Source organism: Oryctolagus cuniculus, chromosome 19 (genome assembly GCF_964237555.1).
Source record: "Oryctolagus cuniculus chromosome 19, mOryCun1.1, whole genome shotgun sequence".
Classification (NCBI taxonomy): Eukaryota; Metazoa; Chordata; class Mammalia; order Lagomorpha; family Leporidae; genus Oryctolagus; species Oryctolagus cuniculus.
In genome coordinates, this window is record NC_091450.1 from 12,091,769 (window position 1) to 12,103,981 (window position 12,213).

The following is a 12,213-nucleotide window of genomic DNA, read 5'->3' on the forward strand; positions in this document are numbered from 1 at the left end:
TGGGAGCCAGTGTAAATCCACCACCTGCGACACCGGCATCCCATATTAGAGAACTGATTCAAGTCCAGCTCCTTGCTAATGTGCCTGGGAAAGCAACAGAAGATGGTCCAGGAGCTTGGGCCTCTGTCACCCACATGGGAGATCCAAATGGAGCCACAGGCTCCTGGATTTGACCTGGCGAATGAACCAGCAGGTGGAAGATTCTCTCTCTCTCTCTTTACTCTGTTGTGGCCATTTAGGAGTGAACCAGAAGGTATAAGATCTCTCTCTCTCTCTCTCTCTCTCTCTCTCTCTGTCACCTCCTCTCTCTATGTAACTCTGCCTTTCAAATAAATCTTTATAAAACAAGGCTTTAAGATAAGATACACTTAAACAGTCAAGTCTATGCAAATATTCCAAAATCAAAAATCCTTGAAATCTGAAACACTTCTGGACCCAAGCAATTGGGATATAGAATATTCAACCTTTGTAAAAACTAACAACCACACAACAGGTAACAATGCAAGTGGAGGCATTTAAAATACATCACGTATGATCAAATGGGTGAGAGAGGACATCGTGACCACGAAGCAGGAGGAGCCCACTACAGAAAAGGATGAATTAGAAGTCACAAATAAAAGATTTAATCATTAAACAAACAAAGCAAAAGACACTGAATAGAAACAGATAGAGAGAAAATCAGTGCTCTGGAAGACAAGGTGGAGGCATTTACCCAAAATGCAGGAGTAAACGCAAAGAGGACTGACAAAAAGTGGGAATGATGTCCAATGTCCGTATTCACTGTGGGCAAGGTTTTAGATGACAGGCTTCCTCGAATATTTTTGGTAGAAATGTAAATTGCTTTCTTCATGAGGCTATTTCCAGGTTTCTTGCAGTAGGAGCCCAATCAACCCCTATTTTTATGGCAAGGGTCAGCAAATGACGGGTACAGGCAAATCTGGCCAGCTGCCTCCTTTGTAAGAAAGTGTCAGTGGGACACTGCCATGCCCACTCATTCGCATAGTGTCTCTGGCTGCTTTCACGCTCAGTGGTGGAGTTGAGTGCCTGTGAGGCACAGTGGGTACCTTGCAAATGTTCAACTATTTACTATCTGGTCCTTTACAGACAAACCTTGCTGACCCTTGGTTTAGGCCGTTATTGGTTGGGTTTTCTGATACTTGGACTCCTAACTGAAACAATGAATGGAGATGCAAGACTAGAAAAACCTCTAAAAGGATGAACATCTAGTTGGTAACAAAAGTTATTTCTATGGCGAGGAAGGAGACTGAGCAGAATTTGAAGGGGAGAGGTTATTTACATGTGCAAATGTGAAAACTTAATAATGACAATGAACTTGAATTAATTTGCAATTTAATGTTTCTAAGAACTGCAGGTCTAAGAAGAAACTGCTGATGCATTTAAAAATGTGAATGAATCTCAAGATACATTTAGCAAAAGAAAGACACAAAAAGTACTTACTCTGTGATTCCATTTATAGCAACCTGAGTCAAGATAGTGGTTACTGGGGCTGGCGCTGTGGCAAAGCAGGTGAAGCACCGCCTGCAGTGCCAGCACCCCATATGGGCACCAATTCAAGTCTTGGCTGCTCCACTTCTGACCCAGCTCTCTGCTATGGCCTGGGAAAGCAGTAGAAGATGGCCCAAGTCCTTGGGCCCCTGCACCCACATGGGAGACTTGGAAGAAGCTCCTGGCTCCCGGCTTTGGGTTGGTCCAGCTCCAGCCATTGTGGCCATTTAGGGAGTGAAATCAGCAGATGTAAGACCTCTCTCCCTGTCTCTTTCTGCCTCTGACTCTCTGTAACTCTGCCTTTCAAATAAATAAGTAAATCTTAAAATAAAAGACAGTGGTTACCTTTGAAGAGGTATATTAACTGGGAGAGACATACAGAAGACCCCTGAGGTGCAAGAAATATTCTAGGGGCTGGCACTGTGGCATAGTGGGTAAAGCCACTGCCTGCAGTGCCAGCATCCCATAAGGGCGCCAATTCAAGTCTTGGCTGCTCCACTTCCGATCCAGCTCTCTGCTATGGCCTGGGAAAGCAGTAGAAGATGGCCTAACCCCTTGGCCCCCTGCACCCACATGGGAGACCTGGAAGAAGCTCCTGGCATCTGGCTTTGGATTGACACAGCTCTGGCAGTTGTGGCCATCTGGAGAGTGAATCAGCAGAGGGAAGACCTCTCTTTCTCTGCCTCTGCCTCTCTGTAACTCTGTCTTTCAAATAAAATAAATCTTTTTTAAAAAAAGAAATATTCTATTTTTTTATGTGGACAGTGCTAACACAGAGGTACTTATCTATAAAAATTCCTAGAAGTATACGCTTAGGATTGTCCATTTTATTGTACATAAATTATATATCAATAAATTAATAAAAATAACACTGGAAAGTAAGCAAACATAGGCCACCTAACCCAGACCCTGGTCCTGTCCTGGCCCACTCTGCCATTCTACCTCTTATGTACCCAGTCACCTCCCAGAGCAAAAACAAAGCATGGGTGGCCCAAAGGATATTTATTTTAAGATTTAGTTATTTTTATTCATTTGAAAAGCCAGGAGGCAGAAACAGAGACAGAGAGAAAGATTTTCGATCTACTGGTTCAGTCCCCACATGCCCATGACAGCCAGGGCTGGGCCAGGCCAGAGCCAGGAGCCAAGAACTCAACCTGGGTCTCCTGTGTTCATGGCAGGGTCCCAAGTACTTGAACCAACACCTGCTGCCTCCCAGGGTGCTCATTAGCAGGAAGCTGGAATTAAAAGCAGGGCTGGGACTCAAACTGGGACTCGGATATGGGGTGCAGGCATCCCAAGAGGCATCTTAAGTGCTGCGCCAAATGCCCATCCGTACCCCTACTTCCCAGAACATTTTCTGAGTTGTTTTTATATACTAAAATAAAAAAAGTTGAAGCAGTTATCTAGTAAAAGCAGCCCAGAACTTTGTTAAACCTCACTACCCTTACTTCATGGGTTTTGTTTGAATTATTCAGTGCATGTGGGGAGGTGACATTCAGTCTCTTTAGTGGCCTCCAGTTAGGATCCAGGTCTTGTTAAGTGCTCTGAGTTGGGGACGGTGAGCATCAGACCATGCCTGATTCCATTATCCCGCCATTGCTGCCCCTGCCTGCTTAGTCCCTGCCCGACCCTGTAGTCCCAGGCATGCGAGATCCTCCTGTCTGGTTAGGAGCCTCAGCAGTCTCCTGGCAAGAGGACAGCCAACCAGCGTCCCAAGCAAGGCTAGGCTTCCTGTGTTTAACTCCCTCTTCTCTTCCTCACGGGGTCCTCACATACCTTGGGGAGGAAGCACTGTCATGCACCACTGTACAGACACAGTAACTAGAGCACATATTGGGCACAGCAGACAAAATATCATTTGGGATGCTCTCACTCCATACCAGAGTGCCTAGGGTCGGGTTGGGGCTCTGCTCCCCCAATTCCAGCTTCCTGCTAAAGCACACCATGGGAGGCAGCAGGTGATGATGGCTCAAAAGCTTGGACCCCGCCACCCACATGGGAGACCCAGATTGAGTTCTGGGCTCCTGGCTTTTTTTTTAAAGCATTTTACTGAAATGCAGTATACATGCAAAAGAAATGCATGGAAGTATACAGATGAGTTTTTTGTCCCCTGTTCACACTCATAACCAACACCCAAATTAACAAAACATTACTAGGACCCCTAGAGTCCTGCTATTTCCCCCTCTTCATTCCTTTTCTTTTTTTTTGCAGGAAAGAAGAGTATATTGTCAGAAAAATATGGACTGCTTCATGAGTTTGCGTGTCATCCTTGCGCAGAGGCATGCTAATCCTCTCTGCATGGTTCCAATTTTAGTGCATGGGCTACCAAAGTGAGCACTGGGGCTCCTGGTTTTTGGCCTGGCCCAGCCCTGGCTGTTGTGGGCATTTGGGGAGTGAACTAGCAAACTGGCAGATAAAAGATTGATCTCTCTCAAAAGTAAAAAAAAAAAAAAGCCTGAGCCCCAGCTGGTTAAGGAACTTGCCTAAGGTTCTGCTGCCGCCCTCCAAAAGCGATCCGCTCCTGCCATTTTGCCAGCGTCCACGGAACCAGCTCTGCCTGGCACTGGCTGTGTCAACCGAGGCAGGCACCTCCCTGCACTGAGCCTAGATGGCCTCCCCTTGCAAGATACGGCTAACGCGGCTTACCTCACCAGGGGACCGCGAGAAGTGAGGGAGACAATGATGTGAAAGCCATTTTTAACCACCGGCCATCTGGCAGGTGCACCGCTCCCACTGCAGAGCAGCCAGGACGCTGACAGCTGTTGCTTTTTGCCTGCCCACGATCCATCTTCCCTTCTCCTGGCAACAGGGCTCCTGATTGCTCCCTTGGGAAAGCACCCTTCGGTACTGTGTGCTTACCGCGAGACTGACCCCAGCCGCCCTTTCTCCCCGGGAGGCTGTGCAGCCAGACACTAGCTAGTGCGTCTCAATTCACAGGCTTGCCTCAACAGCTGCCCTGGCCCAGAGCTCTCATGCTGCAGCAGCTGTTGAGAGGATGATACCAATGACAGGAAGGAGAGGGGGAAGAGGGGGTTTTCGATGTGCCAGGCACGTTTTCTAAGCACCTCTGACACCCCAATGAGGCGGGGGCTGGCACTATCCCCGTTCTGTATTTGAAGGAACTGAGGCTCAGTGGGAGGGATGCTTTGGGGGCAAGTGATGAGGTGGGACTCCTCCTTGGACCATGCAGCTCATCCCTCTACACTATCTGGCCTCTGTGGGGTAAGCCTGGGGCTGCTGGCAGTCACCATGCCGCCGACAAGGAACAGGCTGGGGGAGAAGAAGGCAAAGTCCAGAGGAACTGGGTCACAGCACCTGGATCCAGCCACGCCTGATGTTGTCCACCCCTGCATTTTCAGTTAGGTAAGGCCACAAATCTCCCCTTTCTGGCTGCAGCTGCTGCGAGGGAGGCTTCTGTCTGCTGAGCAGAGTCCGAGAGATGTGGCCTGTGACTCTCCGCAGAGTCAACACCACAGAACCACTGGCTCTCATTAGAGAAGAGGAGGGCCATAGGGGTGGGGGTGGGGGAGGCTGCAGTCTGGACTGGAGGCCACGTGCCGTGGCACTGCTGTGGCCCTGGCCCTGCTCCCCCAGAGCCGCCCCACCCCACCTTGAGGGACGGTTCTCACAGGGCTGGTCGAACCTGCAGGAGTCGCCTTCTCTTTGCACAGTTCTCTTTTCTATACTTGTTCCGAATTTCTTCCTCAGAGTGTTTTTTGGTGAGGAGGGAGGAAGCAAAAGGAGACATTTTAAAGGCAATTTTGGGCCCAAGATCTCAGGATAGAGGCAACTTTGATGACGCTGCGTTGAAGGGCACGCGGCTTATCCACAGCAGACTCGGGAAGGGGAAGCTGTCAACATTCTCTCTTTCCAGCCACAAACTGCAGCTCTCTGATTTTTTTTTCCTAGAGTTTAATCTCGCGCAGGAAGCTAAGCTGATACCAGGAAGGTTTTAGACGTGTCAATCTCCTTCCTGGCATTTTATCAGAAATTGATTCTCCTTGCTTTCCGAGGCACGCGGCTAGGCCTGGCCATTGTTAACCCTGGGCTCTGGGCACCACGTTTGCAAACACACCTGCAGCTCCCACCCGGATTACATCTGGGCCGCGGATTCAGAGGCAAGGGAACAGCAATGAAAGCGGGCCATTCTTCAGACAGAGGAAGGGGCAGGCGAGCCCGCCCGCCCAGGCCTCATCCTGCGCTAAGACTGCTCCTCCCCCTCGGACTTTGAAGGGATTAGTAAGCAGGCTACTAGCTCCCAGCACAAGGCTACTTCACAACGTTCAAGGAAAACGGAATGAAAAGCTAAGTCTGCTTTAGCACCCCCCCCCCATTTTGAAATCTACACGCTGTTTATTCCTGATCCACAGGTTGCATGAACTTTCTGAAGACCTCCCTGTAAACACAGATTTCTAAGTATTTGGCATCATGATGTGGGCGTTGTGGGGCAGCAGGTGGATCCACTCCCTGTGACAACCACGTCCCATACTGGAGTGCCAGTGAGAGACCTGGCTACTCGGCTTCTGATCCACCTCCCTGCTAGGGCGCCTGGAAGAAAGCAGATGATGGCTCAAGTGCTTTAGTGCCTGCCACTCACGTGGGAGAGCAGCCTGGAGTTCCTGGAGCCTGGCTTCAGCCTGGCCCAGTCCCAGCTGTTGCCGTCATTTGGGGAATGAACTGGTGGATCAAAGATCTCTCTCTCTCTCTCTCTCTCTGTCACTCTGTCTTTCAAATAATTAATATATATTAAAATACATATTTGGTACCAAAATAAACTCATCTTTTTTATAATAGCCACTGTTCTAAATTTAAAAAAAAAATTTTTTTTCATTTTATTTGAAAGGCATAGAGATGAAGAGAAACCAACAGAGAGAGAGAGAGAGATCTTCCATCCACTGGTTCATTCCCTAAATGCATTTGGCCAGGCCAAAGCCAGGAGCCAGAAACTGCATCTGGATCTCTCACACTGGACTCAACTACTTGAGCAAACACTTGCTGCCTCTCAGGGTGTGCAGTAGCAGGAAGCTGGAACTGGAGGAGCCAGGTCTGTCACCAGGCCCTCTGATATGGTACACATGCATCTCAAGTGGTCTTAACACTGTGGCACATGCCTGCCCCTTAGCATTGTTTGAAGCACTTCACATGTTTGAGCCATGTTTTGCTGCTTTCCCAGGGAGCTGGGTTGGATGTGTAGCAGCTGGGGTAAGAACCAGTGCTCTGATATGAGATGCTGGTATCATAACCCACTGTGCCACAAGGCTGGCCACAACACATGGGAACTCCCTGAACCCATTCCACAACCCTGTGATGCAGGTTCTATGCTATCTCTCCCTTTTAGCGGGGTCAAGTAGCGTCACACAGAGCGTAACTCACTTGCCTGAGTCCAGGCTGTTTAGTTCCAAGGTCCACAGGCTCCAATACTCTGCTCCACAGCTTTTAACCTTCTGTGGGACTGATCCACCCCACATAAATCAGAAGCTGTCAGTGTCACCAGTGGCCCTGCTCTTGGAGCTCTCAAAGCCAGAGATCAAGACCCACAAAAGCAGGAAGACTAACGATGATGCTTTTGCGACTGGGAAAGCATTTGGCAACTGGATCTAAAGTGGAGTTGGTTCTTTGCTGCCTAGAAATATGAACTAATTCTGGGAAAAGCACAGATTTTGGAATGTCAACTGTCATAGCAGGCTCTTGTAATACAGCCTCATCAGCATGCATTTTCTTTTAAAAAAAAAAAAAATGTGTTAAACAAAGCACTTGAGATCTGCAAATTCGGAAAGGGCAGCTCCTGACTCCTAAGAAGGCTGCAGTTGCGAGAACCCTGAGAACGCAACTGAGGAAAAGGAAGAAAGAGGAGGGAGAAGTCAGAAGTCTGGTTGGCTCGCTGGATAGTGAAGTCTGAAACGTACACCAAGAGTCGCCAGGCTTAGGGCCTCCTGCCATCAGCCAAGACAGGTGCTGGGAGCACCTGAGATGACTCCCAGGACCCAAGTGTACTGGGCAGGCCCCTGAGGGCGCCGCGCTCCTCCCACCCTCCTGTAGCGGTGGCTGCTGAATGGCTCCCAGGTGGGGACGGCTGCCACAGTCAGTCGGACTTGAATCTGGCCAGTTCTTCGTGGGGTAGCCTGGAACAAAACTCTGCCCCCTCTTATGCATCATTAGGAGATACACTGGAAACATCTGTTTAAATCCAGCCCATAACCTTTGATCCAATAATTCCACTTTTAAGAACTTAACCTTTGGCTATTCCTGCAAATGCACAAAGATATCTGCTTTAGAATATTCTTTAAAGTATACTCATAGTAGCAAAAGACCATTAACAGCTTAAATGGTCATTAAGCGGGAACCAGTAATACATTTATGCAATTGTACAAAGTCTGATCTGAACTGACATGACATTGCACTTGGGTAGCCTTTATTTCTCATTTAGTGTGAATATTCATATTTTGCTGTAAATATCTTAGTGTATTTGATGTTTATTTTTTATCTCCTTGAAAGGCAATGAGAAAGAAACACGGAGAGAGAAAGAATGTGTGCTCTTCTATCTGCTGATTCACTCCCCAGTCTGCTCTTCCATCTGCGGACTCACAGGCCGAAGCCAGGAATCCAGAACTCCATCTGGGTCTCCCACAGAGCTGACAGGGACCCAGCTACTTGAGCCATTGCCTACTGCCTCCCAGGGTGTGTATTAGCAGGAAGCTGGATTGAAAGCTGAGTAGCCAGGACCTGAAACAGGCACCCCAATGTGGAATGTGGGCATCCCAAGCAAGAGCTCAGGCCACTGCACCACAACGCCAGCCCCTGCGTTAGTGTATTTGATCATAAAGTGCTTCTCCAGGTCCTTCTGGGACAAGGCTACTTTCTGAAAATTAAATCTGCTTGGTTCCAAATAAAGGAGCATGTTCCTGTACATGCACAAGGGAGTGCTATGCAGCCATGGAGAGAAGGAGATCTGCCCACATGGCCCACCAGGGAGTGCTCTCCAAGGCGTGTCCAGGAACAAAACAACGTGTGCCACACGCCACATGGTGGTGAGCAGGGGAGGGTGTGAATGGGTGGGCACAGGAGACAGACTACATGCTCTGTACAGTTGCAGAGCTGTGCAGTATGTCTGGAAGGACACAGAAACTGACCACAGAGAAGAACTAGGGCTGAGGCACTGCACGCCCCCAGATCCTTCTGACCAGACTCTCCGGCCTCGGAGCTGGGCTTCCAGAGAGGAACTGGCCCCACTCAGAGAAGAGCGTCAAGATGGCAACAAGGTGCAGAGACTCAGAGCAGCGCCCAGGTTTGTTCATGGGGGCACTTGGCAGGGACAGACACGGCTGTCCACACAACCTGATCCCCAGAGAACACCTTGGTCCTGGTCCCCAACCTCTGTGAAGGTCCTGAGACCCCCAACTCCTTTGCTTGGGAAAAATGAAAGGAGTTCCTAGTCTTGTACCAAGTCTGCTAAAAGCGGGGAGTCTGTGAGGGGTGTGTGTGTGTGTGTGTGTGTACACACCTGTGCACGCAGGCAAGGGGAAGCCTTAACCTCTCCTAAGTGGGTGAGGTTAATAATTTTATAGAAGAGTTGGCTGTCCACAGCATTTTTGGGAATTTCCAATCAACTGCGCAAGATGACAGGCAATCACCGCTCGGAGTGGTTAAGAATGGCGGCCCTGGAGCTGGCCTGCTTGGCCCACTTGCCTGGGGACACACAGCCAGTGAGTGGAGGGGCTATGTTCAGCCTGAAGTGCACCTGGAGCAGGGGGCGGGGGGGGGGGGTAGGGAGGCACCCCTCTGGGATATGCAATGGTGCCTGGGAAGTGCCTGCTGTTCTCTGCTAAGTGCTAGATGCTCTATGTCAGGTAATTCAGAGTCGCAGGGGCCTCTGTGGCCTGTGCAGCCCGCTGTCCCCTGTCCGTGAGCACCACTGCTGCCTGCGCACCAGCATGGATGCTGGCGGGATGAACTAGACAATGAATAAGATTTCTTCCTCCTCCGTGATTTCATTTTTTTTCTTTCCCGCTCTCTCTCCTCTCTCTCTCTTTTCCTAAAAACACTGTATGATAAATTTACTTCCTAATGATTTTTGAGCAAACTACAATGACCACAATTTCAAAATCATTAATAATTCATGAGCGAGGACCATAAACACTATATAATCTCCACAGGCAGGAACCATGAATACTTGCTAAGAGATGAGGCGGAGAATATTTTAAGCAGCTGAGCTGGAAGTACCTGCGGACTCCACGCCAACCAACCATCAGAGCTCCACTTTTCAGCAAGGGCTATAACTCCCCCATTGCCTCAATTCAATCCACCTCTTCCAGGAAGTCTTCCCTCCCTCCTCTGGCACTACCTGGGGTTTTCCCTGATCTTTCTTTGATTTGTGCCTACTGGCATCTGAGAGGGAAGAGGCAGGGGGGCACCCCTGGGGCCAGGTAGGGCGTGTATGGTCAACAGCTGACCAAGAGCCAGGGCTACTTAATACATGGAAAAGCACTGGTTGCATGTGCACTTTTGGAACCACTTGGAAGGGATTAAAAAACCCTGCTGCCCGAGTTACAGCCCCGGAGATTTGGACTTGGCTGCCTTGCAAAGAGGCCTGGCCACTGGAACAGGCAATGCCACTGTGGAATTCCAACATGAGCTTGTGACCGCAGCACAGGCCTCCTCACTGTATGCCTGTTTCCTACCAAGCAGGCATGTGCCACAGGGCAGGAAGGGGAACCCGCCCCATCTACGGGGGGCAGCCAGGGGCAGGTGTTTGATGTAGTTAAGATGCCACTTAGGATGCCCACATCCCACATCAGAGTGCCTGCTTCAAGTCCTGGCTCCATTTCCCACCCATTTTCCTGTTAATGTGTCCCTTGGGAGATAGCAGATGACAGCTCAAGTAAGTGTGACTCTGCCACCCAAGTGGAAGACCCACATTGAGTTCCAGACTCCTGACCATGGCCTGGCCCAGCCCTGGCTTTTGTGGGCAATTCAGGGAGTGAACCAGTAGACAGAAGCTCTCCATGACTCTCTGCCTTTCAAATAAAGTGAATTTTAAAACAAAGTTTAAAGAGGGTAGCCTTACGAATGACAGTCATTATCCATGTGGCCATATGGGAATAAGGACTCAGTGTGGCAACCCCCTATTTTCCAAACAAGCCAGAAGTATGCAGCTTTATGCAAATCTCCCAACATTTAAATACAAACATCTAGTTTTAAAAAATAATAGGATTATATAGGATACAGGTTAGAAACAAATCCTCGGGCTGAATTTGATCTGGCAAAGTCTTTCTCTTTTCTTGTTTCTCTTCTTTTTTTTTTTTTTTTAAGATTTTATTCATTTATTTGAGATGTAGAGTTACAGATAGTGAGAGGAAGAGACAGAGAGAAAGGCCTTTCTCCCACTGCTCACTCCCTAAATGGCCGCAACGGCTGGAGCTGCGCTAATCCGAAGCCAGGAGCCAGGAGCTTCTTCCCGGTCTCCCACTCAGGTGCAGGGGCCCAAGCACTTGGGCCATCTTCTGCTGCTTTCCCAGGCCATAGTAGAGAACTGGATTGGAAGAGGAGCAGACGGGACTAGAACTGGCGCCCATATGGTATGCCGGTGCCGCAGGTGGAGGATTAACCTACTGCGCCATGGCGCCAGCCCCCATGTCTCTTCTCTTTTTATTTATTTGAAACATAGAGTGACAGAGAGAGGAAAATATTTTCTGGCTGCTGGTTCAGTCCCCAAATGGCCACAACAGCCAGAGCTGGGCTAGGCCAGAGCCAGGAGCCTAGAACTCCATTCAGGTCTCCCATGTGGGTGGCAGGGGCCCAAACACTTGGCTCATCCTCTGCTGCTTTGCCAGGCACATTAGCAGGGAGCTGGAGCAGAAACAGAGCAGCTGGGACTCGAACTGGCGCTCCAATATGGGATGCTGTTGTCCCAAGGAGTGGCTTCACTCACTGCACTACGATGCTGAGCCCCCGGCAAGGTCTTTAGAGCAGACTCCCACCCTCCTTGCACTGTGGGTCAGGCCTCAGCCCTGCAGAGAAGCACCCAATCCTGCCCCAGGGTAGAACCAGCACACTCACCTGCCAGAGAATGGGCTGGCCCAGCCCACAGAACCTCATCTCCCAGGAAACACAAGGCGTGGCATGTCCCCGGCTGGCTGTTCCAACCCTCTCTGGGAGAGACAGTCTGCCTCCTCCCTTGCTTTTTATGTGACACAGCTTGATCTATACCTGGCATCCTGCAGAAGGCTTGACGTGCCAAAAAGCCCAGATGCCAAAACGAGAGGGGAGGTGCAGGTGGCAAAGGCCTGCAACCATCTCTCGGCTGAGAGGGCTGGCAGCTCGCTACTGGCTTTTCTCTTTTGTTTCTCTAACCCAGCAAAAGCCCCATTAAGAGACAGAGCGAGTGCATCCTCTTTTCCAGAGTGCTTGAAACCGCTTTAAGTACCTTCCAAGGTTAGACCTAGGTAGAGTTACAAGCAGCCTCCCTGTTTTCCCTTACTTTGAGCACTTTTCAGAAGAAAACTGATGTGAAATGCTCTCTGGCGACCAGCATGAGGATAGCAGCAATTAGGGGAGGCCTGTTATGGGGGGGGGGGGGGGCGGGGGCGGGGGATGAGATATCCCGGGTTGGGGGAGAAGAAAAAGCACCTCAGTGCAGCACCCTGCTGCCCTGCTTCTTGGTGTCCCAGCGAATTTCTGGATGCAGATGAACAGGCCGCTGCTGTTCTA

At 49.8% G+C, this 12,213-nt stretch overlaps 1 protein-coding gene and 1 non-coding gene across 12 annotated transcripts in view; both read right to left on the reverse strand.

Moving 5' to 3' along the window:
* Positions 1-12,213, reverse strand: part of KATNIP (katanin interacting protein) — a 186,647-nt gene that overhangs the window by 150,556 nt on the left and 23,878 nt on the right. The gene's annotated exons all lie outside the window — the stretch shown is intronic.
* On the reverse strand, positions 3,739-3,844 carry LOC127491506 (U6 spliceosomal RNA). Its single transcript, XR_007920226.2, has one exon. It is a non-coding gene; the product is annotated as a U6 spliceosomal RNA (small nuclear RNA).